Source organism: Nomascus leucogenys, unplaced genomic scaffold (assembly GCF_006542625.1).
Source record: "Nomascus leucogenys isolate Asia unplaced genomic scaffold, Asia_NLE_v1 001767F_25033_qpd_obj, whole genome shotgun sequence".
NCBI classification, from domain to species: domain Eukaryota; kingdom Metazoa; phylum Chordata; class Mammalia; order Primates; family Hylobatidae; genus Nomascus; species Nomascus leucogenys.
In genome coordinates, this window is record NW_022095866.1 from 1 (window position 1) to 25053 (window position 25053).

The following is a 25053-nucleotide window of genomic DNA, read 5'->3' on the forward strand; positions in this document are numbered from 1 at the left end:
CTGCACTTCCCAGCCACTCGAGAGGCCGAGGAAGGAGAATCACCCGAACCCGGGAGGCGGAGCCCGCAGTGAGCCGAGATCACGCCACCGCACCCCAGCCTGGAGACGCAGCGAGACTCCGTCTCAAAAAAAAAAAAGCTACAGTATAGCTTACAAGGTTACAAGGGCATAAACCTACCTAACACACAAATGCTACTTTATCCTTGGATAGTCAAAAGTCAGAAGGAACGACACGGTTTGCAAGGTACTTTGACTTATGTGCGGTCATTAAAACCCAGTAAGTGATTCAAGTATGGTAATACAAAGGCAGGCAATTACATGCACCAATATCACTCTAAAATCAAAGGCATAAAAATAAAGGCTGAAAACTTTGTGTTTCTCCATCTTTCGTTTACATGGCTAGATATCAGAACCTTACTTTAGAAAATAACCAATTATTATATATGGTTTCCCCAGATGGTAATTTTCAGAAACTACAAAAATTGTCAAGATCCATAATCTGCTTCATCAAACGCTTTTCTAGCTCGTTTCAATTCTTCATTCATAGTAAGCAAGTCTTTAACCCTGGCAAACTTCCTTGGGTCCTTGCGAATCAAGAAGACGATATCTTCAACTTGTACTCGACCTTGTCTTCCAACTGACATTGCCTTGTGAGTCATTTCAGTGATAAACTTTATGACAAGATCTTCAAGAATATCCACTGACTCAGTATAAGGATTCTGGTCATCCCCAAAGCCATACATCATACATCGCAATTCTTCAGAAAAAAGTCTCTTTCTTTTACCCTGTCCACCTTCTGCACCTCCTCCAATCTCTTCATTTCCTTCCTCAAAGGTGGGGTCTTCTTCCTCGTCTGCCATCCCACTGGCCTGCCAACCCACAGCCGAGAAACTTTCAGAGATGTTGGCTGCTATGTTTCTGGCGAGCCTTAGTTTAGCCACCGCTGGACACAGCTCCCTGCCTCCCCTTCCCACACACAAACACGCACACTGGTTTTTCTCACTTCCACAATATGGAGAAACTTGTGGATGGAGAGTATATTAGTTTTAGATCAATGCAGAATAAATTTCTCACAAATTTTGGATATTGAAAAACCCCAGCTCACAAGGGTCAGAAGTTCTACTGGGGCCAAGTGACTGGCTCCTGCTCAGAGTCACACGAGGGACCTCCAGGATGGGGCTGTCTGTGTGGGTCGTTGCCTTCACCTGAGAAGGGTCTGGCTTCGATCTGATTCGAGTTGGTGGCAGAATTCAATGCCTCAGTTATGTGAAACCCAGGCCCACTTGTGTTGTTCTGGCCAGCTGCCGGGAGGACGCTCTGAGCTCTTACAGGTGTTGCCCAGGTCTGGGCCGTGCAGCTCCCTGGGTCTGCACATCCAGGGCTGAGGAATCACCCACAGGGGAATGGAATCTCAGGGAGGTTCAGTCCCTTATAAAAGTGCCAGATGATTCAATTTAGACCTCAGCCCTTAACAGCTATCGTTTCAGGGTGTTCCTAATCTAATCAGGGGTTTGGGCGGGTCCTCAATTCAAGGTTCCGCCCACACCCAAGGGAGGGGCAGAGGCAGGGCTAGGCTCTGGGGGGGGGGGGAGCGGGAAATGCCGGGGGCATTTCAGAATTCTGGATTCCTCGCAGAATCGCAAAGTTCACATTTCACGACAATAAAGAAAACGTTGAGAGTAAAAGTGAGACCTTTTATGAAGTCGCACATTAGAAAACTTAAACGTCTGAGAAAAAAATCTCGAACTCATAGGGAAACAAGTGGTTTATCAGATACTCTGAAAATAGACTGGGCTGGGTGAGGGGAATATGAAAATATTATTTCAATTGTATCGTGTTGTATTGTATTGCATTTTATGTATTTATTTTTGAGACAGAGTCTCACTCTGTCCCCCAGGCTGGATTGCAGTGGCCTGATGTCAGCTCACTGCAACCTCTGCCTCCTGGGCCCGAGCAACTCTCCTGACTCAGCCTCCAGAGTAGCTGGGACTAACTGTGCGCGCCACGACGCCAGGAGAATTTGTATTCTTTAAAGTAGAGAGGAGGTTTCACCATTTCGGCCAGGCAAAGCCGCAGCCTGGCAGGCGCCACGAAGACGCTGGCCACTGCAGCCGCCGGCAAAAGGGCGCCGCCTACAGGAGGGATCAAGAAGCCTCACCGCTACAGGCCTGGCACTGCGCAAAATCAGAAAGTACCAGAAGTCCACGCAGCTGCACCTCCTCAAGCTGCCCTTCCATCGCCTGATGCACAACATTATGCAGGACATCATCCTGGACGTTCGCTTCCAGATCGCGGCCATTGGCGCCCTACAGGAGCCCAGTGAGGCTTCCCTGGTGCCTCTCTTTGAAGACACCTAGCCGTGTGCCATCCATAAATGCCCTGCCCTCTTCTCCTCTATAGATGTATACTAGCGCTCTGCTTTGTACCCTCTTCCAGAGGAAACACAAATCGATCAGTTGATCATTTAAGCCTTTCTGGATTGGGTCCAACTTTTCGTGCAGTTGTACTTGTAAGCTTTGTACTTTATACTTCTAGAGACTAGACCCTAGACAGCATCTGCTTGGAATAGTGGAGCTAGCTAGCTTCAACTTTATTTAGGCATACGCTAATTACTTGTGAGGGCAAAGGCAGGCATTGAGGATGTTAAGCTTATCACAAAACAGTAAATATTGGAAAATAGTCAAGTACAGTTACTTTATTTGTTAGATATCTTGTCACCACTTTACCAGCGCCAGTCAGAGACCACATTTCTCTAGGAAGTCTCCAGATGTACATTATGAGATAGACTTTAAGAATAGTAGTGAAGCTGCAGGTAAAACCTCATTGTCGTTGACATGTAATTCTATCAGCCATGAAAGTTGTCAAAGCTTTCTCCTGGAGAGGTACCACTTTCTACAGATTTCTTTCTTCAGAGCTGTGGCTATGTGATATTATATATTGAGAAGATGTCGTATGCGATTTTTAAAATGTCAGGAAACAAGAGATGCTGGCAAGGCTGTGAAGATATAGCAGCACGTTTACAGTGTCTGTGAGAGTGTAAATCAGTTCAACCATTGTGGAAGACAGTGTGGCGATTCCTCAAGGATCTAGAACCGGAAATACCGTTGGACCCAGCCATCTCCTTACCGGGTATATACCCACAGGATTATAATTCATCCTGCTATAAGGACACATGCACAGCTATGTTCATCGCGGCACAGTTTACAAGAGCAAAGACCTGGAACCAACCCAAATGCCCATCGGTGATAGACTGGATAAAGAATGTGTGTGGTACATACACCAAGGAATACTACGCAGCCAAAAAAAGAATGAGTTCGTGTTCTTTGCGGTGACATGGATGACACGGGAGAGCATGATTCTCAGCAAACTAACACAGGAAAGGAAAACCACACACCACATGTTCTCACTCATAAGCGGGAGTGGATCCATGAGAACACATGGACAGAGAAGGTGGAACATCACACACCGTGGCCTGTCGCGGGGTGGGAGGCAAGGGAAAGGAGAGCACTAGGAAAAACACCGGAAGCAGGGGGGGCTTAAAGCCCAGATGGTGGGTTGATTGGTGCAGCAAACGGCTATGGCACATGTATACCTTGGTAACAAACCTGCACGTTCTGCACAATTATCCTATAGCTTAAAGGAAAAAAAAAAAACATGCCTAGGGACACTGAACCCACTCAGCTATTCCAATTTTCCTGTCTGAGAAAACAATGCTGTGTTCCTGCTCCTGAGCTGACCTCTGAGACCTTGATGGGCTTTTGCCTGAAATGTTTTAAGATGAGATGACGATTCTCCCATGATCAGGAGCAGTAGATGGGGGTTGCTCACTTCCTGCTCTTTGAGTTGAAGCAAGGCAGATGCCTGGAGACTCAAACTGATAAATATATTCGTTGCTTTCTTTTCATATGTTGTATTAAGCTATTCTTGCATTGCTATTTAAAAAACCCTAGACTGGGTAACTTATAAGAAAAGAGATTGTTTGGCTCATGGTTCTGCAGGCTGTACAGAAGCATAGCGCCAATGTCTGCTTCTGGGAAAGCCTGGGGAAGCTTACAATCATGGTGTTAGACGAGCAGGCATCTCACATGGTAGAAGCTGGGGCAAGAAGGATGGGGGAGGGATGGAGCATACTTCTAAACAACCAGATCTCATGGGTACTCATTATCACAAGGATGGCACACAGCCAGGTGGGACTCACCCCATGATTCAACCACCACCTCCCCAGGCACCACCTGCCACACTGGGGATTAAAATTCAATAGGAGATTTAGAGGGGACATCTAAACTACATCACATGACCATCGGAAAAACAGATGAAGAATTCATGGTTTCTACTGTCCAGAAACTTTCCATCTAGAGCAAATGAATTAATGGCTGAATTCAGCATCCTGTGGTGAGAAGGGAGAAGTGAGGTGCACAGGGGACTTTGGTTGCATTTGCTCCACTTCCCTTATGCTGTTCCTCTGAGTTCTGATGTCACTACCTGAAGGGCTATTCATGGACAAAAGAATTATTTTGATTGTGGTTATTTCTGTTTCTTTCATCTTGGTAAAAATAAGTTTTTTTTTTGAGACAGGATCTCACTCTGTCGCCCATGCTGGAGTGCAGTGGAGTGATCTCAGCTCACTGCAAGCTCTGCCTCCCAGGTTCATGCCATTCTCCTGCCTCAGCCTCTCAAGTAGCTGGGACTACAGGGGCCTGTCACCACACCCAGCTAATATTTTGTATTTTTAGTAGAGACGTGGTTTCACCATGTTAGCCAGGATGGCCTCGATTTCCTGATCTCGTGATCTGCCTGCCTGGGCCTCCCAAATTACTGGGATTACAGGCGTGAGCAACCACTCCCGGCATAAGTTTTTAGCTTCTCATATAATTGTCCTAAAAAAAACCCTAAGAGTTTTGCTTAAGTTTCTTGTTATCATGTGTTATAAAAATTGACAGGGAAGTGGCCAAAACACATTAAAATTACACAGGCTCTAAGAGTCAAGTCTCTGTTGCGCAGGCTTAGGAAAGACAGAACTGGAAATACTCCATCAGCATGGACATCAGAATCATGGGGTCCACTTTCTGTTCCAGCCCTGCCCAGATCCACGCTCTTCTAAGTCCTCATCCAGGTCTGGCCTCACCCTAGAATCTTCTCTCACAGAACTGATTCAAGGAGGTCAGAGATTCAGGCGGGGGCTCCTGCTGCCTCCTGAGCTGGTGCCCACAATTTCCTAAAATGGAAAGGCAGATAAATGGAAGCAAATCATTGCATATTGTGGGGCCATAATTTCTCTTTCATTGAAGCCAGTGCTTCTAGAGACATCTTACCTAGCAACTTCTTTTCCATTCCTGCAAATCCAGTGGCTGCTCCACAAGGCACAAGAAGGTAAATATAAATATAAAACATCTCTCTCAACAGTTCACCCTTTTTTCTCTATCCCTCGCATCTGTCTATATAGCTTTTATTCTGTACATTTTATTTTTCAGGTAAATATTTTTTAAAATGGAAGAAAAAATAGAAACACTAGGCCCTTCATTTAAATCCTGAAAATTACAAAAATCTTAGCACCCAACTGCCAGGGTTCTATGAGGATTAACTCACATCATGTAATGTTTCCTGAACAGTGCTCTGTAAGAGACTTCTGAACACATGGTATGTGCCCAATAAACATTGTATTAACTCATGTGCACGTGTTTTCCAAATGCAGACTTACTCAAACATTGATGCCTTCTCTAGGCTTTCTAAACTGTATAGAGCCAGCAGAAAATGACATGTTTGAAAATGGTGATTGGTGGTTTCCACTTTGGGACAAAAGTATTTGTGTTGTGGTAAGAGTGTTGGGTATCATGAGCTCTGTGCTGTGCCTACTTTCCCTAGCTGAGTGCTACTATATCGGATGTAGTAGAAGAAACATCAGCATTAAGAGGAGACTTTTTAAAGAAGCTAATTCATGGACCCCTTCCAAACCTGCAGAATCACATCTGTAAGAGAGAGGCTGGAATCTGAATAATTCATAGGCATATTGAAACTTCAGAGGCAAACGGGTGCGGTGGCTCATGCCTGTAATCCCAACAATTTGGGATGCCAAAGTGGGCAGATCACCTGAGGCCAGGAGTTTAAGATCAGCCTGGGCAACATGTGTCTACTAAAACATAAAAAATTAGCCACGTGTGGTGGCTGGTGCCTGCAATCCTAACTACTCGGGGGGCTGATATTGGAGAATCACTTGAACCTGGGAAGTGGAAGTTGCAGTGAGCCAAGATGGCGCCACTGCACTTCTGCCTGGACAATGATTGAAAACTCTGTCGAAAGAAAAGGAAGAAAGAAAGAAAGAAAGAGAGAAAGAAAGAAAGAAAAGAAAGAAAGAAAGAAAGAAAGAAAGAAAGAAAGAAAGAAAGAAAGAAAGAAACACTTGAGAGGCAATGCTTAACTAAGTGGCTCTCGGCCCATGCTTCCAGCCATAATCACATGGCCAGCTTAAAGAAATACCGTCACCTGTGCCCTCCACAGAGACTCTGTCTATTGGTCTTGGAAGGAGCATCTATATGGTTGTAATTAGAAAGTCAAATTGTCCCTCTTTGATGATTACATAATAATCATATATACAAAAAATCTAAAGACCACCAAAAAAACTCTTAGATTTGATAAATTTAATAATGTTTCAGAATGCAAGAAACAACATACAGAAATTAGTAGCATTTTTATACACTAATGATGATCAAGCTGACAACTGAATTAAAAAGTCACTTCCTTTTACAATAGCTACAAAAAGGTAAAATGCTTAGAAATACAATTAGTCAAAGAGATGAAAGATCCCTACAAGGAAAACTACAAAACACTGATGAAAGAAATTGTACATGACACAAATGAGAAAAACATCCCGTGCTCATGGATTGGAAGAATAATGATCATTAAAATGACTCTACTGCCCAAAGCAATCTACATATTAAATGGAAATCCTACCAAAATGCCAATGTCATTTCTTATAAAATAGAAAAAAAAATTCTAAAATTCACATGGAACCACAAAAAGAGCCTGAATAGCCAAAGCAAATCTAAGCAAAGAGAATAAAGCTGGAGATATTACATTATCTGACTTAAAATTATACTAGAAGGCTTTAGTAACCAAAACAGCATGGTACTGATATAAATTGACACATAGATCAATGGTACAGAATAGAGAACTAGAAATAAAGCCACATACCTACAAACAACTGATCTTTTACAAAGCCAACAAAAACATACACTGGAGAAATGACATCCTAGCCAACAAATTGAGCTGGAAAAATTATATTGCCATATGCAGAAGTATGGAATGGGACCCCTATGTCCCACCATATACAATAATCAACTCAATATGGATTAAAAGACTAAAATGTAAGACCTGAAACTATAAAAATGCTAGAAGAAACTCAAGGATAAACTCTTCTAGAGATTGACTTGGACAAAGAATTTATGACTAAGATCTGAAAAGCAGATGTAACAATAACAAAAATAGATAAAACGAACTCAATTAAATTAAAAGCTCCTGAAAATCCTTCTTAATTAACACAGTGAACAGAAAACCCATGGAATGAGATAAATGTTTACGAGTTTTGCATGTGACAAAGATCTAACGTCCAGAATATACAAGGAACTCAAACAGCTCAACAAAATAAAACAAGTAACCTCATTAAAAAGCAAGCAGGCCGGGCGCGGTGGTTCACGTTTGTAATCCCAGCACTTTGGGAGGCCGAGGTGGGTGGATCAGGAGGTCAGGAGATCGAGACCACGGTGAAACTCCGTCTCTACTAAAAAAACACAAAATATTAGCCAGGCATGGTGGCAGGCGCCTGTAGTCCCAGCTACTCAGAGAGGCTGAGGCAGGAGAATGGTATGAACCCGGGAGGCAGAGCTTGCAGTGAGCGGAGATTGCACCACTGCACTCCAGCCTGGGCGACAGAGCAAGACTCCTTCTCAAACAAAAAAAAAAAGCAAGCAAAGAACATGAACATTTAAAAAAAAGACAATGAGCAACAAAAAACATGAAATTTAAATAAAAAAAGACAATGAAGGTCAACAAGCACGTAAAAGATGCTCAACATTGTCAATGATCAGAGAAATGCCAATTAAAACCCACAATGAGGTTCCAACTTACACCATGCAGAATGGCTATTACTGAAAAGCAGAAAAATGAGCTATCGGCAAGGACACAGAGAAAAGAGAACACTTAGACATTGGTTGTGGGAAAGTAACTTTCTACAACCTCTATGGAAAACTGTATGGAGATTTCAAAAAAGTCTAAAAATAGAACTTCCATTTGATTCAGCACTCCCACTACTTTGTATCTACCCAAAGGAAAATAATTTATTACATAAAGAAAATACCCACATTCTTATGTTTATTGCAGCACTATTCACGATAACCAATATATGTAGTCAATTTAAATTTATCAGTCAATAATCAAATAAAGAAAATGTGCTATACGTTTATATCATGAAATACTACTCAGCCATGAAAAAGAATAACATCACGCTTTTGCAACAACATGAATAAAACCAGAGGCCACTATTGTAAGTGAAAACTTCAGAAACAGAAAACCAAATTCTGCATTTTCTCACTTGTAACTGTGAACTCAATTATGCACACACTCGGATATAGAGACTGGAAAAACAGACACTGGAGACTCAGAAAGATGGGAGGTTGGAGAGGGTTTAGGAATGAGAAAATAACTAATTGGGACAATAAACAGCATTCAGATGATGTTGTCACACCAAAAGCCCATACTTCATCATTATGCACCGTGCTTCTGTGAGGGAGCTGCATTTTTACTCTCTAATGTATTAATAAACAGAAAAAGTCCTCACGCAGTGGCTCAAGCCTATAATCCCAGCGCTTTGGGAGGCTGAGGCAGGCGGTTCACGTGGTCAGGAGTTCAAGACCAGCCTGGCCAATATAGTGAAACCCCGTCTCTACTAAAAATACAAAAATTAGCCTGGCATGGTGGAGCATAGTAGTCCCAGCTACTCGGGAGGCTGAGGCAGGAGAATCACTTGAACTCGGGAAGTGGAGGTTGTGGTGAGCCGAGATTGTGTCACTGCACTCCAGCCTGGGGAACAGAGGGAGACTCCGTATCAAAAAAAAAAAGAAAGAAAAAAAACTTTGTTTTTTATCAAGAGGACAAATTGAATAGACCTCATAATTTTCATAAATAATTAGATTAGGCAAAAAATTTTTTAATAAAAATAAATAAATAAATATTGTATTTTAAGAATGGTACAGAAAGACAATTTGACCCATTAGAGTAGTTGGTACTTAGCATATACACTATGATAGGCAAGATTCTAAGCCCCATAGACATTTATGGACAGAATATGTAACAGTAAAATAAATAACACAAAGATTCATTGGCAGTGACAAATTGACATATTTTCAATCATATTAGATGATATTAAAACCATTAACAAATTTACTGTTTTGTTTCATAATAAAAAACAAGGTTAAAAAGTTTGGCTAATTAGGCATATGGATAAATGGGCAGCATTTTGACCAGTAGACAGAGGATACACATTTTCAAAGACCAGACAAAATTATTTATTTATTTTTCGGGTGAGAGAACAGTTTTATTAACTGAGGATACAGTGGGGTCTTCTCCCTGGGAGGTGGGGTCTTCCACTGGTTACCCCCGCCAGGGCTCCAGGGGGCGCCCTTCGATTCACTGCTGGGCTCCGCTGGGGGCCGGGCCTTGGAGAAGGCGAACTGTGCAGGGAAGCAGCAGCTGTGGGGTCCTCACTGCCCGCTCCGCCCAGCTGCACCGGGTCTCCTGGTGCTCCTCAGGCTCCCGCCGAGTCTGCCTCTCTGGAGGGCAGCTAACCGTCCTGCCCAGAACCTTATCCTCACAGTCCAGTTTGACGCAGGTCAGTCATGTCTGCTTCCTCCCCTCGGGCTGGACTTTGCACGTGGGTTTCTTCCAGTCCTTCCTCTGGCCGCTTCTCTGTCTCCCGGAGCTTAAATTCCAGCCTCACAAATGTTCCAGCTGGGAAGGGCGTGTCCAGGGCGCTGTCCACACTGGTCTTCTGGAAATCCCGCTGCACTGGCGGGTGCTTGTAGGTTCCTCCAGGGCCACCTGCAGGCCCCGGCGCTGGGCCCCTGAGCTCGGCCCCGCTGGCGCCCCCCCGCACCCACCCACGGGGCCAGCGAGATCCGCAGCCATCTCAGGCTTCCCCTTTCACCCCGGCCCTGCAAAGCGGGTGTGCGCCCCTTAGTTCTCTGAGCCCTCCAGGAGCCACCTCTTCCCCCGTCCCTGGGGGGGTGGTCATGCCCGCAGAACGCTGGGCAGAGGCGAATGAACCGGGAAATGTCCCTTCCTCCACACTGAACTTGGGGTCTGCTGGGTCCTCTCCACTCCCTCCCAACCTGCCCGCGCTGTTCCCTGGGGCCCACAGTTTCAGCAAAGTTCCCTGCCGCGCCGGGAAGCTGTCCTGTTGCCCACTTTCACCCTTCCCCCTTTTCTGGCCCATTCTCTCTCCCCACTGGGTCTCCGACACGACCCTCTCTCCTCTCGGCTGTCCTGGAGCCCCTCTTTGCTTCCCCAGCTCAGTCCCCTCCCTGACCGCTTCTCCCTCCCACATCCGACCGAATCTCCTGGCTCCCACGGGGGGACCCAAATTCCCAGGACCCAGGTCAACCACACAAAATTATTTTAAATGGGAAGACTTGAATTCCGTTGAATTCATGAAAGCAGGAATCCATCTGGTCATTCTTTAAATAATTGTGAAATGATAATAGCAACTATCAATTTAACGTTTAACCAGAGTTCAGAATACCCACCATTTTACCACAAAGAATAAAAAAACCTGTTGTAACTAACCAATTCAGTAAATTTTCAGGATACAACATTAACATATGAACATCAGGTGCATTTTTTTACAGTAACAACAAAATATCTGAAAAAGGAATAAAGATAATGCCATTTACGATATTATCCAATAGAATGGAATACTTAGGAATGAGTTTAACAGAGAATATGAAAGATCTGCATACTGAAAACTATAAAATGTTGAGGAAAGAAAATGAAGAATACATAATGGGGAATATATCCTGTATTCATGGATTATAAAAATATTGTTAAAATATCCATACTACACAAAGTGATCTACAGGGTTAAATAAATTTCTGTCAAAATTTTAATGCCATTTTATTAAAAGTGCAGAACAACAATTTTAAAATTAGTATGGAACCACAAAAGACCTCAAATAGCCAAATACTGAGAAGATCAAAAAGGCTGGAAGCCTCCCACTTCCTGATTTCAAACTGTGTTACAAAACTATAGCTATCAAAATAGTATAGTACCTTCATAAAACCAATAGAACAGAATACAGGACCCAGAAATAAACTCACAAATATACAGTCAACCGATCCCACAGAACGGAGAAAGGATAAACACATCAAGGAGTGGTGTAGGAAAAACTAGATATGCACAGAGAAAAAGTACACCTTTCTCTCATACCATCACAAAACGAATTTGAAATGAAATAAAGACTTAAACATAAGAACTGAAATAATGAATCCTCTAAAAAAAAGCATGGGGAAAACCCTCCTTGACACTGGTCATGGCAATGATGCTTTGGATTTGACACCAAGAACATAGTCAACAAATGCACAAATGAACACGTGGAACTATGTCAAAGTAAAAAGTTTCTGCACAATAAAGGAAAAATCAGCAAAATATAAAGGCATTATATGGAATAGGAGAAAATATTTGTAAACCATATGTAGGATAATGTTGCTATCCAAAACATACATCATACTAATCAATACAAAAGAAGAACCCACAGCAGAATTAAAAGCAATTTCTTGATTAATAATTGGGCAAAATACATAAATAGCAATTTTTCCAAAGATATACAAGTGGCCAATAGGTATATAAAAAATGCTGAACATCATTAATTACCAGGGTAATTAAAATCAAAATCACAATGAGGTATCACCTTATCATGGTGTTTGGATATCTATTATCAAAAAGTCAAAAGATAAAAAGCGTTAGGGTGCAGAGAAAGAGAACACTTGTACACTGTTGCTGAGGATGTCAATTGGTGCAGCTATTATGAAAAACAGTATGGAGCTTCCTTATAATTTTAAACTAGAACTACCATGAATCCCAATTGGGAGTCTATAGTCAAAGGACATAAAATCAGGATCGTCAAGGCATCTGCACTCCTCTGATACAGATAAATAAATAAACTGAGAGATATATAATTTCAGCTTTAATAAAAAATGAAATTCTTTCATTTACAAAAATACTGATAAATCTTGAAGACATTATGCTAAGTGAAATAAGCCGAATACAGAAGGACAATTACTGCATGGTCTCGTTGGTATGTAAAATCTAAAAAAGTAAATAAAATTAAAAAGCCATGGAAACAGAGTAGAACGGTGTTCCCATGGGCCAGGAAGTGAGGAAAGTGGGGAGATTTCCATGGAAGGGGTGCACCTTCAATTACAAGGTGAGTAACTGCTGGGACCTAATGTACAGAATGGTGACTATAGTTAACAATACTGTGTACTTGAAATTTGCTGCAAAAGAAGATCTCAGGTGCTCTCAACACACACACAGAAACGTATTAACTATGTGAGGGGATAGATATGCTAACTAGCTTAACTGAGATAATTTAAAGGCGTACACACATCTGAAAACACTCTTGTACACCCTAAAAATACACAGTTTTCAATTTGTCAATCATAGCTCAACGAATGGAGAAAAAAATAAGAGTAACCAGCAGGTCATGTCTAGCCATATGGAAACTGGAAATTTGATTTAAAACACTCTTGGCCACTGTTTCCAGCTCAACTCGAGAACGGCCGGAGCGCTTCTGGCTCCTGGACTTCTTGCTCCTCCCGCGGCCCCCATCGCTGGAGAAGGTACAATCGTTCCCAGGATTCCAGGCTGCGCAAATCGGGCAGGGCGATCGCCGTCCCCTTGCTCGTTGCCGCTGCCCCGTTAGGCTCACGGCCTCGGGCCCGTCCCCGCCGCCAGCGCCTTCGCTTTGGCCGCCCCTCCTCCTCCCCGAGCCCCAGCGGGCCTCCGCAGAAGGAGGGCGGGGAAGCTGGAACGCAACCGCGGAGCTGCAGGCGGCAGGTGCGGGAACGGGAGAAGCTGGCCTCACACAGGAAGGCTTCTCAGAGCGACAGGAGCAACCGCCAGGAGCTCCGCAGGCAGCTGGAAGAACTCAGTAACGTACTCCGCTGTGGCAGAAATGGACATAATAAAAGTCTGATGTAGAAATACTCACAGAGAACCATGCTCCTTGGTCAATCTCAGATTATTATTATCAGACCTACACTAATGATGTTAGTCGTCCAAATAAAGTGAGTGACTGAACTGTCAGATCAGCAAGATCAGGATATTGAAACTCCTGCTTTGAATTCTAAAGACCAGTTACAAATAGAAAACGATGCTCACCCTGGTACTGATAAAACAGCAAATGTTGAATGTAGACAAGAGGGTCATTTGCCTCAAATTCACAGGAGCCAGCATGCATTAGCAGCACAAGATACATCCTTAGAAGGTTCGTCATTAGCTGGAAGTTCGAGAGCTGCAGCAGAAACGGCTTTATCACAGACTGGATTTAGTTATGATGAAAATGCTGGACTGTATTTTGACCACAGCACTGGTTTCTATTAAGATTCTGAGAATCCAATTTGTTATGATCCAATTTATTGCTACTGTGATGTGGAAAGTGGTCGCTATCGGTTTCATTTTCGAGTAGATTCGCAACCTATCAGACTTATAACACAAAACAAAAATAAAAAATTAGGAAAGGATCCAGACTCTTCTACAAAAAAAATGAGGAAAAGGATTTGAATTCAGAGGATCAAGAAGCCTTCAGTGTTGACCATACAAGCTGCAATATGAAAGACAATTTTACAATGTGAAGAAAAGGCCAAAATAGGCATTCATCACAAAAATAATCCCCCAAAATTCACTGTTCCAGTTAGTGGAAATACTATGGAATCTCCTCTTAATGAAAATATCTCAATTCAACTTTTTTTAAAGATGAGAAAGTGAGAGACACTGACAATGAACCAGAAGAAGTGAAATTACAGACTCTCCAACCGAGGGTAGATATGATGAAGGCTTTACAGTGAAGGCAATGCAACTGCAAAAGATACTGAGGAGGAAGATGAGGAAAAAGTGTGGCCCCCATGTATGAGAGTAACTGTCATTAGATCACCGGTGTTACAGACAGGATCACTCTTCATCATTACTGGTTGTGAAACCTGCTACAAATGGAAGGGAAAATGATATGGCGCATACTCTTCGAATCCCTGAAGTTGGTGTAAGTTTCATGTAGAGATTTATTTTGACCATGACTTACAAAGTTATGTCCTTTTGCATCAGGCCGTCAAAATGGAACAATTGTTAATGGAAAATGGATTGTTCAGCTGAAAACTAAATGTGACCCTTATGAACGTGAGCATGGAGAGAAAGTGAAACTTGGAGAGATTGGAGAGACACGAACAACCGCCAGGAGCTCTGCACGCAGCTGGAAGAACTCAGTAACGTACTCAGCTGTGGCAGAAATGGAGATAATAAAAGTCTGATGTAGAAGTACTCACAGAGAACTATGCTCCTTAGTCAGTCTCAGATTATTGTCAGACCTACTCTAATGATGTTAGTCTTCCAAATAAAGTCAATGCCTCAACTGTCAGATCAGCAAGATCATGATATCGAAACTCCTTATCTTCTCACATTCACGCCTGGCAGTGATAGCTGTGTTGGATGTGAACCATGGTAGGTTAGAGCTCACCTTTTCCTTGATAAGAAAGATGAATCATGTGTTGGCCCAACATTAACTAAGAGGAAACGAGTTGGATAGAAGAAAAGGATTTTTAAAATATATGAGTAAAATATGGTTTACAGAATACAGACTATGAAGATGATAAGATACTAGACAACTTAAACTATAAAGATAGAGCTGGAAAACATAGGGAGCAGATTGGAAGTGAAGGGAATTTCCAGAGAGATGATGCTCCTGCATCTGTTCATTCTGAAATTACTGATAGTGACAAAGGTCAGAAGATGTTGAAAAAGACGTGTTGAAAACAGGAGAATGCCTGGGGAACGATGGCAGGAGAATAAGATTTCTGATACAGCTTCAGCTTCGGCAAACACGTGTAGGATTGGAGACAGACAAACCATCCTCGATTAAAGAGACTCACCTTCTCCAAAACTAGAACAACAACAAGCAACAACACAAACTAGGACAAAGCACAGGAGAGGTTTGCTGAAAACTTTCCAGAAACTAAACTTCCAAAAGATGACCTAAGAACCATTCCTTGGGTAAAAAAGACTGAGGAGTGAAGGTTAATCACAGAAGAATCCTCAACCTTTTTAAAAATAGAGTTTGGAAACCCTTATTTTATTGCAGAGCGTTTCTCCCCAAAAAAGTCAATGGCACAAGAAAACTGTGTCACAGTTTACCCCTTCCTGATTCAGAAATGTGTAATAAAGTGTGGTTTGCAGCTTTTAAAAAACAATTTTAAACCAATTATTAGTGACTGAGTTAAGTTATACAGTAAGTGAACTAAAGTTCACAGGGCACAGATAAGTTTATCAAACTTACTATTTATCTTGTCATTTATAGCATCCATATAAGCAATTAGCCATATAAGCAAAATTCATATAACCACTTAAACGTACATTTGTCCTTGTATCCATATATTCATACTAAGATGCACAGAAAATACATCAAAAGAAACATTGAAAATATATAAAAATAAATCTGACAATATAATTATGCCCTTCAGGACCTAGATAAAAAATGTGGAGAAAACATGGATAGTGATGCATATATTTTCTTATATTTGGAATAGCCTAAATCATATTAAAGAACTAATGAACAGCTGACATGTCATAGAAATTCGTCTTTTATTGTTTTCTTCGGTGAGGAATCTGAATTTGTTGATATGTACCATACATTCAGATTTGTATTTGGTTTGTTTCATAGCTAATGAAATGTTTATACTCGAGCAAATGAGTACAATGTTGAAATAGTCCGTGTGCTGGCATTCATACTTTTTATAAATATTCATTGCAGGGCAATGAAGTTGTGCCAGAAAAATCTGATTTCGAGTACAAAAGGAATACGTAGCCAGGGCCGTCAAGCCCAATATATTTATTGAAAATGTCTTAAATTGCCATAAAAATTTTATAATGTTAAATAACTCATTTCAATAAATTATGAATTAAAAAAATACAAATGATATCTTTTATGGATTAGGGAAGTGCTGATGAGACAGAATGGCAATTGAAGCCAAAAGTTCCAAATTCAGGTAAATAATTTTACTCATATTAGTTTTATGTTAGAGAAAAGAAGACTTTTGACTATATACTATTTATTGCAGTGGAGTATTTCAAAAATATGTACATAATATATAATTAAGTTTCTAATGTATAAAAGTAATCACATTCTACAAATTATTACAGTATGGTCTATTGATGGAGGGGTGTTTCAAATGAAAAAACTTGGAATTTCTCATGAGGTAGTGATAGATGCCGTAGAAAATCTATGTAAAATATTTCACTCATATATGTAACTATGGATATTTCTGGTTTTCAGAAAATAATTTACTTTAAACACTTAATGTAGACAACTAAAATCACCAAGAAGTTACAAGAATTCACAGAATGCCTAATATAGTTCAAAGGAAATTAAGAAAACATCCCAGGACTGGAAGTAAATAAAGGTAATGATGTAGAGAAGTAATGACCTAAGAGGCCAGGCTCCACTCAGATGCGTCTATCACAAGATTGTCAGGTCCATGTGGGATGTTCCCTTCTGACAAGGCAAATGAATAAACAAAGAGAAACTGCCTGCAGGCATGGAATGTGTGTTCCCATATGTGAGGATTAAATTATAAATTATGTTGCACACAAGAGAGATGAGCTACTGGGGTGAAGCATCAGAAGAAATATGGCACATTAATCTCAGATATTGAATTTAGATTTAAAATGTTTAGTCAATATAATGGAAAAATAAGAAATCAAAATATCGTAGAAGAACTACCGGGCTTGTCAAGCTATGTTTGGAAAAGAGGCAAATGAAAAGTAAGAATATTGGAAGTGTTGTAAAACAAATTTAATGTACAACATATAAATTACATATTAAAATAGGCTGAGCCGAAAACAGGACTAGTATATGAAATGCTGATCACAATTAATGTAGTCATATATATTATAGAAGGCAAATTAATAGAAAATATAAATATATTTATATAATGAAGGTTAGATTGAGAAGAATAAAAAGCATTTAATTGTTTTACTAGACTCTTTAAACAGGAAGGCAATAGTCAAAGGATCAGTGACTCATAAGTCTCAGAAATTGGAAACCAGACATGAATCCTTTAAAAGTTTAGGGTGTAATATATTAAAAAAAGGTAAATTAAGAAATACTAAGAAGAAATAATGGTTTTGGTTATTGTGAATATTGCTTAATAAACATGAAAGTGCAGTTATCTTTTTGAAGTGCTTATCTTGTTTCCTTTGATATAAACGAGGGTAATGAGATTGCTGGATCTTATGGCAGTTTTATTTATAATTTATTGTAAAACTCCATGCTGTTCTCCCTATAGAAATGGGAAATGTTTGTAGTAATTTACATTCCTAACCAACAGTGTATAAGTGCCCATCTACAGAATGAATAAAGAAAAATGTATACACACACACAGGAATAATGTTCAGTCCTTATAAAACAGAATGAAGTTCCTCATTTGTGTCAACATGGATGAGCCTAGAGGAGATTACGTTAAGTGAGATAAGCCAGGCACAGAAAGAAAAAGACCACGTGCTCTCACTCATGTGTGACATCTGAGAAGTCCCTCTCATAGAATGGAGATGTAGGTTGGTGGTTACCAAAGAAGGTTAACGATGGCCAGAAAGGATGAGGCGAGTGGGAGAAGAGCTTTGTCACTGGGTACAAATTTACAGTTAGGGGAGAATAAATCCTGGGTGTTTCTATTACAACAGTACGATGACTATAGCTAATAATAATGTACGTTTATTCTATAATAGCTTGAAGAGAGGATTTGAACAAGGAAATAAATATTTAAAGTGTAAAAGATGCTAATTACTCTGGTTGGATCACAGTACAGTGTATATGGTACAATGTGATGCAGTGAAACATCATATAATTAACACATGATAATTATACATGTTTACAGAGGATAGTGTGATGTTTCACTGCATCACACTGTACCGTGTAGTATGATGCAGTGAAACATCACACTGTAGCCCATAAATATTACTGGTTCAGCAAGGAACTGTGGGACACAGAGCAGCTCTGGGTTAGCCATGACCAGCAGCTTCACCTGTGTGGGGTAGCGAGAGGAGAAGTGCCCTGTGCTCAGCTAAGAGTTGACCCGTGACCCCATCCACCTTGACTGATAGGTGCCAACAGAGGACAGGGACCCCTAACTTCAGGCAGAGGCAGGAAGCAGTCTTTGCCTCTTTTTTTTCTTTTGAGAGTGTCTCACTCTATTGCCCAGGCTGGAATGCAGTGGCGCGATCTTCTCACTGCAACATACATAGGGGTGTACGTCAGAATCACACCTGCAGGAAGTTCCCTGGGTGAGATTAACAATCCCACATAAGTGCCGGTTCTGGGTATGAGAGTCAAGGCCTCCTGTATGTTGCGTCTATGTACATAAGTCACAATCTCAATGGTGGAATGTATTTTTCCATGAGAGCCTTAATGCCTTTTGAAAACTGAGTTATCTTAGTGGAGTCACAGCCTCACAAGTGTTTTGGATCTTGGTCAGGGAGTCACAACCCACTTGTGGACAACATCCACTTATGAGAGCCAATTTTCCAACTTTTGACTGCCTCTGGGTGTGAGATTCAGAACCTCAATTATGGGCTGTGTTCGTGTGGGAGAATGACAATTTTGACTGATGGCTGGGCTCAGGCAGGAGCCTTTCATCCTGCAGGTGTTGAGACAAATTATGTCACAATTCCCAAAATATGCCAAGTGCAGGCAAAAGAGGAGAGTCATATTAGCTGGTTGCTAGGTCCAGTTTATGTCACCACCTCCGTTTTTGTCAGGGCTAAGGCAGAAGAGGAGAGTCAGCTAAAGAAATGTCACAATGTCCCTGTGGGTAGGTCTACGCATAAGAATTGCATCACCTAGTCATTGAACCCAGCCATATATTACAATACACAATGTATATAGGACCAAGGCAAGAAAGAGAGTATATCACATAGATACTGGGTCCAGCAATATGTCACAATACCCCTTGAGGGGAGGCTCCAGGCAACAGGGTAACATTACCAAGTGAAGTGCCCAGAGAGATGTTTCAATGTGGATAGGATTTTGAAAAAGGAGAAGTTACAGAACTAGGGGCCAGGCCTAGCTATGTGTCACATTCATCTCCAAGACAAAGCCCAGACATGAGAAATGTCACACCATGTAGGTACTGGGCAAAGTAATATGTCACAATCCTTACGTGAGTGGGCCCAGGGGACCGGCACTCAGCATACCGAGGACCCGCGCCATCACTGGTCTCTGAGTTCCCACAGTATTTATTGATCATTATCTCTACCATCTTGGAGAGGGGGGATGTGGCAGGACAATAGGGCAATAGTGGTGGGAGGGTCAGCAGGAAAACATGTGAACAAATGTCTCTGTGTCATAAGGTTAGAAAAGGTGCTGTGCCTTGATGTGCACGTATAAAAACATCTGGGTGCATTAAAGAGCAGTGTTGCGGCCAGTGTGTCTCAACTCCAGCCCTAAGGTTGTTTTCTCCTATCTCAGTAAATAGAACATACAATCGGGTTTTACACCAAGAAATTCCATTGCTCAAGGACGAGCAGGAGACAGATGGCTTCTCTTATCTCAACTGCAAAGAGGCCTTCCTCTTTTACTAATCCTCCTCAGCACAGATCCTTTAAGGGTGTCAGGCTAGGGGATGGTCAGTTCTTTCCCTTCCCAGGAGGCCATATCTCAGAATATCACATGGGGAGAAACCTTGGGCAATACCTGTTTTTCCTAGACAGAAGTCCCTGTGGTCTTCCACAGTGTATTGTGTCCCTGGGTACTTGAGATTAGAGAGTGGTGATGACTTTTAACAAGCAAACTGCCTTCAAGCACTTTTTTAACAAAACACATCCTGCATAGCCCTTAATCCATTAAACCTTGGGTCAACACAGCAGAAGTCTCTGTGAGCACAGGGTTTGGACTAGGGTTACAGATTAACAGCATCTCAACGCAGAATATTTTTTCTTAATACAGAACAAAATGGAATCTCTTATGTCTACTTCTTTCTACATAGACACAGTAACAGTCTGATCTCTCTTTCTTTTCCCCACGTTTCTGTATCCCGAGATCATGGTCATTTTCTTGACTATCTATTCTGCCTTAATTTCCCCCTAAGAATCTTAGGGTCAAAATCATATTGGAGGTTGAGGGCTAGGTCATTTTTTCTGCAGCTGTTTCCTGCTGAGTGGGTGTTATTCTGCCTAGCCTGGGCCCTGAAGCTTCTGCCTGTGTGATCTAACCAGGTATAAACCATGTCATTCATGGAACCAGTGGGCAAGATATTGGCAGCCAAAATTGAAAGCCTTGCAAAGCCATCATGCAAACATGGAGTTGCCGTAAGCAAGAGAGCAGGAAATCAGTTAACATTTTAAACAAAATTGGAACAAAAGTAAAAGCTGAGAGTATAGTAATGACTGTTACTATTAAAGAGAGAAAGGCAGGTAATAGACATTGCTTTCATGTTCCCATGGAATTTCCTACAGATTCAATTTTGTCTGCCTGGGTGATGATATTATTAATATTTTCTTGGACTAAAAACAGCATTCTTCTTTTTAGATATAAACATGCTCCTCTTTGCCCAGCTGGGAGAAGATCCCAGGCTCTTTGGTTTTGTCAGACTGCAGTGGCCATGGAGTCTAGACGTTGTTGAAGTCTGTTGAGGCCTCTGCTGCTTGTTGTGGACCCATTGAGGTTTTCTGAGATAGTTTCTACTGGATTCCCAAGGCTCCACCTTATGGTGACATTTGTGCTGCAGAAGTATTTTGCATTAACATGGTGAAAGCAACAAATGTTGTAAGTATTTTCTATTTTTTGCCAATAAGCAAAAGTTTATGCAGCTAAGTTGGCAGCAGTCGTTCAGTCCATTTATGGGTGGTACAGTTGAATGGTGGTCAAAGTTAGAGCCTGGAATGCTTCAGTAAATGCTGAAGTTGTCTGAGGGCCATCAGAGTTGTTGTTTACATTGGATTAGATCATTTATTGAGAGTAGAACAAGCACTCTGATGGTCCTCTCTCCATTTGGGACTTTCTGTAAGGGAAGCAATGTCTCTGGCCCTGGATGGTGTGAAGTCCCACTGTGAGTAACTGCAGCTGGGCTGGTCTCTATTGTACTTGGCAAAGGCTGATAGAAAGGAGCATAAGGAGGAGGTGAAACAAATTTAGATTCTACAGAAGATTCTGGTAGTGTGGGGACGCTGGGGATTCTAAAAGAGTTGTGGGGCACTGAGGGCCCCTGTCTGGAGCTGGTGTTGGGCTGTGGGGTCTGGGGTCCCTTCCCCTTAATAAGAGATGATCTTCTAATTCTTCTTAGGGGCTTTCTCGCTTACTAGGCTTTAGCCCACAGGTGCTGCATAGAGCTGGGTTTTGTTGTCAGTCCATAAAAGCTTGCACATAGGACACTTCAGACCATTTTCCCTGATTTTCACAGAAAAGCTCTAGCCGTAGGGTGGAGTTAAAGTTCACAGTCTCATTCTCCAGCCATGTTTTGTCAGCTAATCTGTAGGGAGGCTAAATAGTGTTACAAAAGAAGATAAAGTTTTCTTTTTTCTAAGTTCATTTAGCCAAAAGCTGTTCTAATTTTTAGATATACATCCCAGGGGTGTTTCAGTGACAGTAGAGGATGCAGCTCCCACGGTGCCAGAATCCTGAAATGTCAGAACACTTACTGAAGTCCAGGAGGCTGTGGGCATCACCACGGGCCAAGTGTAACCACCAAGTGTCCAGCGCATCCCTTCCAAACCCCATTAACTGAAGCTCTAGGAGGTCATAGGCATTTGCCATACACCGTCTTAGCTCTCCCAGCGGTGGACATCTCCAGCCCTACCGAGATGACCCCCACTGATGGCTGGGGAGCAGATGTCCGGCTGACAAGCCTTGCCCTAATTCACTGGGTTGCCATTTGTGATGTCCAATTATAACGCCTGGAATGCTCAGATGCAATCCCTATGACCCGGCATCTACCGTGCAACTTTTGTCCAGCAAAGAAAGCCTGTTGAAGAACAATTTCAAGGAGCTGGGAAGTACATAAACCTGAAGGGACAGGGTTCTCTTAATGTGCCGCTCAAAACGAAACAAAAATTTTGTCAACAGAAAACCTGACCAGAAAATACATTACAATAGCCACTAGGTGGAGATAGAGTATTGCTGAAGGGACAGCAAACGATAAGCTGAGTCTGAACTGTGGCCAGAAAGATGTGAAACTAAGAAGCAAGGTAGCCCAAATATGAAATATTGATGGCAACCCATGTGGTCAGTGTATTTATCAATACCACAGAAGTAGCAGCCAAAAGGAGAGCGCACATATATTCTCCCTCTAAAGAATACAGGTGATTTAAACACGTTTCCCCCAGAACTTTACTGAAACAGCGCTGGAACAAGCAGCGATAGTTAACCAGGTAGTCTGGAACTGCCATAGTATTCACTGCAAGTAAAGGGAAACTGAAATTAATGAAGCAGACAAACCTCGCCCCAGGTCATGGCACCAGACATGTTGATGGCTGATGTAATACCTTGGTTCTTATCTCCTTAGTTTGAAAGAATTTAAACAAGAGACACACAACAAAAAAAGTACAGCATAATTTATTGCAAAAAAAGAGAGAATATTTTGAAAATTAAGTGCAGAATAGACTGTACAGTCTGAGAGGGAGATTCCAGGGCAGCCTGCTCATAAAAGTGAGACGGCATTAATTATTGCTGGAGAAACCCTCTTTATGGGAGTTTTGCATGATTATTCATAAGAAGGTGGAAAGAAGTGTCACAGTAAGCATGTTCTGACCGGTCTTCTGGGTGCACAAGTGCAGTAGCTGTACACATCTGTGCATACATTGCATGTCTCATTAGTATCTTAAATCTCCACCCAGGAATGTGTTTTTTACTATTAAAATAAACAAAGGGTCAGCTTGAAGACAGATAAAATCAAAATGCAAATGCTTTCTAGAAGTAAAAGTCCCTACTGAAGATAGCGGGTTTCAAATGACCCCAAGAGCTCCACATCTTAAAAGTTGCTCCGGTAAAGCTGGAACACTATCTGTTCCTGAGGTAACAGGTCCCATTTGTGGCTCTGAGCCACTGGCAAGCCAGGCCTGACTTGAGATGAGACTATTGATTTCAAGTGTAAAATGCCTAAATAGTCAGCAGCTTCAGGTTGCATTTTGGAGCTTGTCCACTTAAATGGGTTGATGAAAATGGCTCACAAGACTCACGCCTCAGAAATGGGGTTTTCTCCTTTGCTTTTAGCAGATTTTGTGCAACCCAATAATTAACTTTTCTGATGCCTAGATTTTCACATTCATGAAAAAGGCGACTTTGAGAGTGACATTTCCAGGAAGCCACAGTCCTTGTCACAATCTGCAGAGCTCTGAAGCTGATCACAGGCAGGCCAGGTGGAAGATTTCTCTCTAAAACGGTTGAGTGCGTGTGCTCTGGCTAGAGAAAAAAGAGGGCTGCATCGCAATGGACAGTGTCTCGGACATCAGGAAAGTTTTCACAGCAGTTTAGGAAAGAAGGCAGCGCCCCGGGCTGCAGAAGACGTAATGCTCTGGAAAGAACCGCGGGTGCAACTGAAAGAGGAATCTGAGAAGGATAGGGCCAATTGGGTGAGGACAAGCCGTCCGATTTGGGAAAAGGTAAGGTATCTTCGTAGGGTAATACCCTCCTCAATGGTCAGCCAAGACCTGCCCTCCAGGTGCACCTCTGTACTCACTCTCCTTGCAAAGAGTCGGCATAGCATAAGAACTCAGCAGTGCTTTGGACTCCAGGAAGTCCACACCGCTCTGCCCCTCCCTCTAGGGCTATGCACCCCGGATTGCGGTACATGCTGGGATTATAGTTCTGGAGCCTAGACAAACAGGCTGAGAGTTTTTAATGGACTACAGCTCCCAGCATATTAGGTGGGGCGCATACCACTCTGCCCCTTCTTCCAGGTCTACACCTCGCCCTGGAGCCTGGCGCATTCTGGGATTGTAGTCCTGTAGCCCTTTGACCAAAGGGTTGGGAGTGTTTATGACAATACATCTTCCAGCAATCCTAGGGAGGGGCACACAGCCCGGTCTCTTCCTCCAGTGACACGCATTGGCCCTAAGACTGGTGCATGCTAAGACTGTAGTCCTGCAGCTCTTTGAAGAAAGGGCTGGAAGTGTTTGTGAGCATATATCTCCCAGCAAGCCTAGGGAGATGCACACAGCCCCGCCTCTTTATCCAGTGACGCGCACTCTCTCTGACCCCAGTGCACACTGGGATGGTAGTCCTGTAGCCATGGGACAGGAAAGTCTAGGAGTCTTTATGAAACTACATCTCCCAGCAAGTAGAAGGAGGCGCCCACGGTCCAGTCTCTTCCTCCAGTAATGCTCGCTGTCCCCGAGCTGGGTGCATGTTGAGACTGTAGTCTTGCAGCCCGGTGATGAAAGGGCTAGGAGTGTTTATGAGACTACATCTCCCAGCAAGCCTACTGAGGCGCCCATGGCCCTGCCTCTTCCTCCAGTGACGCGCACTATCCCTGAGCCTGGTGCATGCCAGGATTCTAGTGCTGCAGCCTTGTGACCAAAGGGCTGGGAGCGTTTATGAGGCTGCATTCTCCCATCAAGACCAGTGGGATGTGCAGAGCCTCGTCCGTTCCTCCACTCATTAGCGCATCTCCCTGAGCCTGGTGCATGATGGGATTGCAGTTCTGCAGCCCTGTGACCGAAGAGCTTTGTTATAGTTATCTGTGAATTATTCAACAAACTACTTTACTTAATTATTACTGGAAGCAAGAACCTCAGTTGCATTCACTTTTTGGA

At 42.3% G+C, this 25053-nt stretch overlaps 4 pseudogenes; 2 read left to right on the plus strand and 2 right to left on the minus strand.

Annotated features, from left to right (window-relative positions):
• Positions 1 to 485: 485 nt before the first annotated feature.
• Positions 486 to 860, minus strand: LOC100580261 (annotated as a pseudogene).
• Positions 861 to 1598: 738 nt separating this feature from the next.
• Positions 1599 to 2357, plus strand: LOC115833734 (annotated as a pseudogene).
• Positions 2358 to 9557: 7200 nt separating this feature from the next.
• On the minus strand, positions 9558 to 10176 carry LOC115833735 (annotated as a pseudogene).
• Positions 10177 to 10280: 104 nt separating this feature from the next.
• Positions 10281 to 15327, plus strand: LOC115833736 (annotated as a pseudogene).
• Positions 15328 to 25053: the final 9726 nt, after the last annotated feature.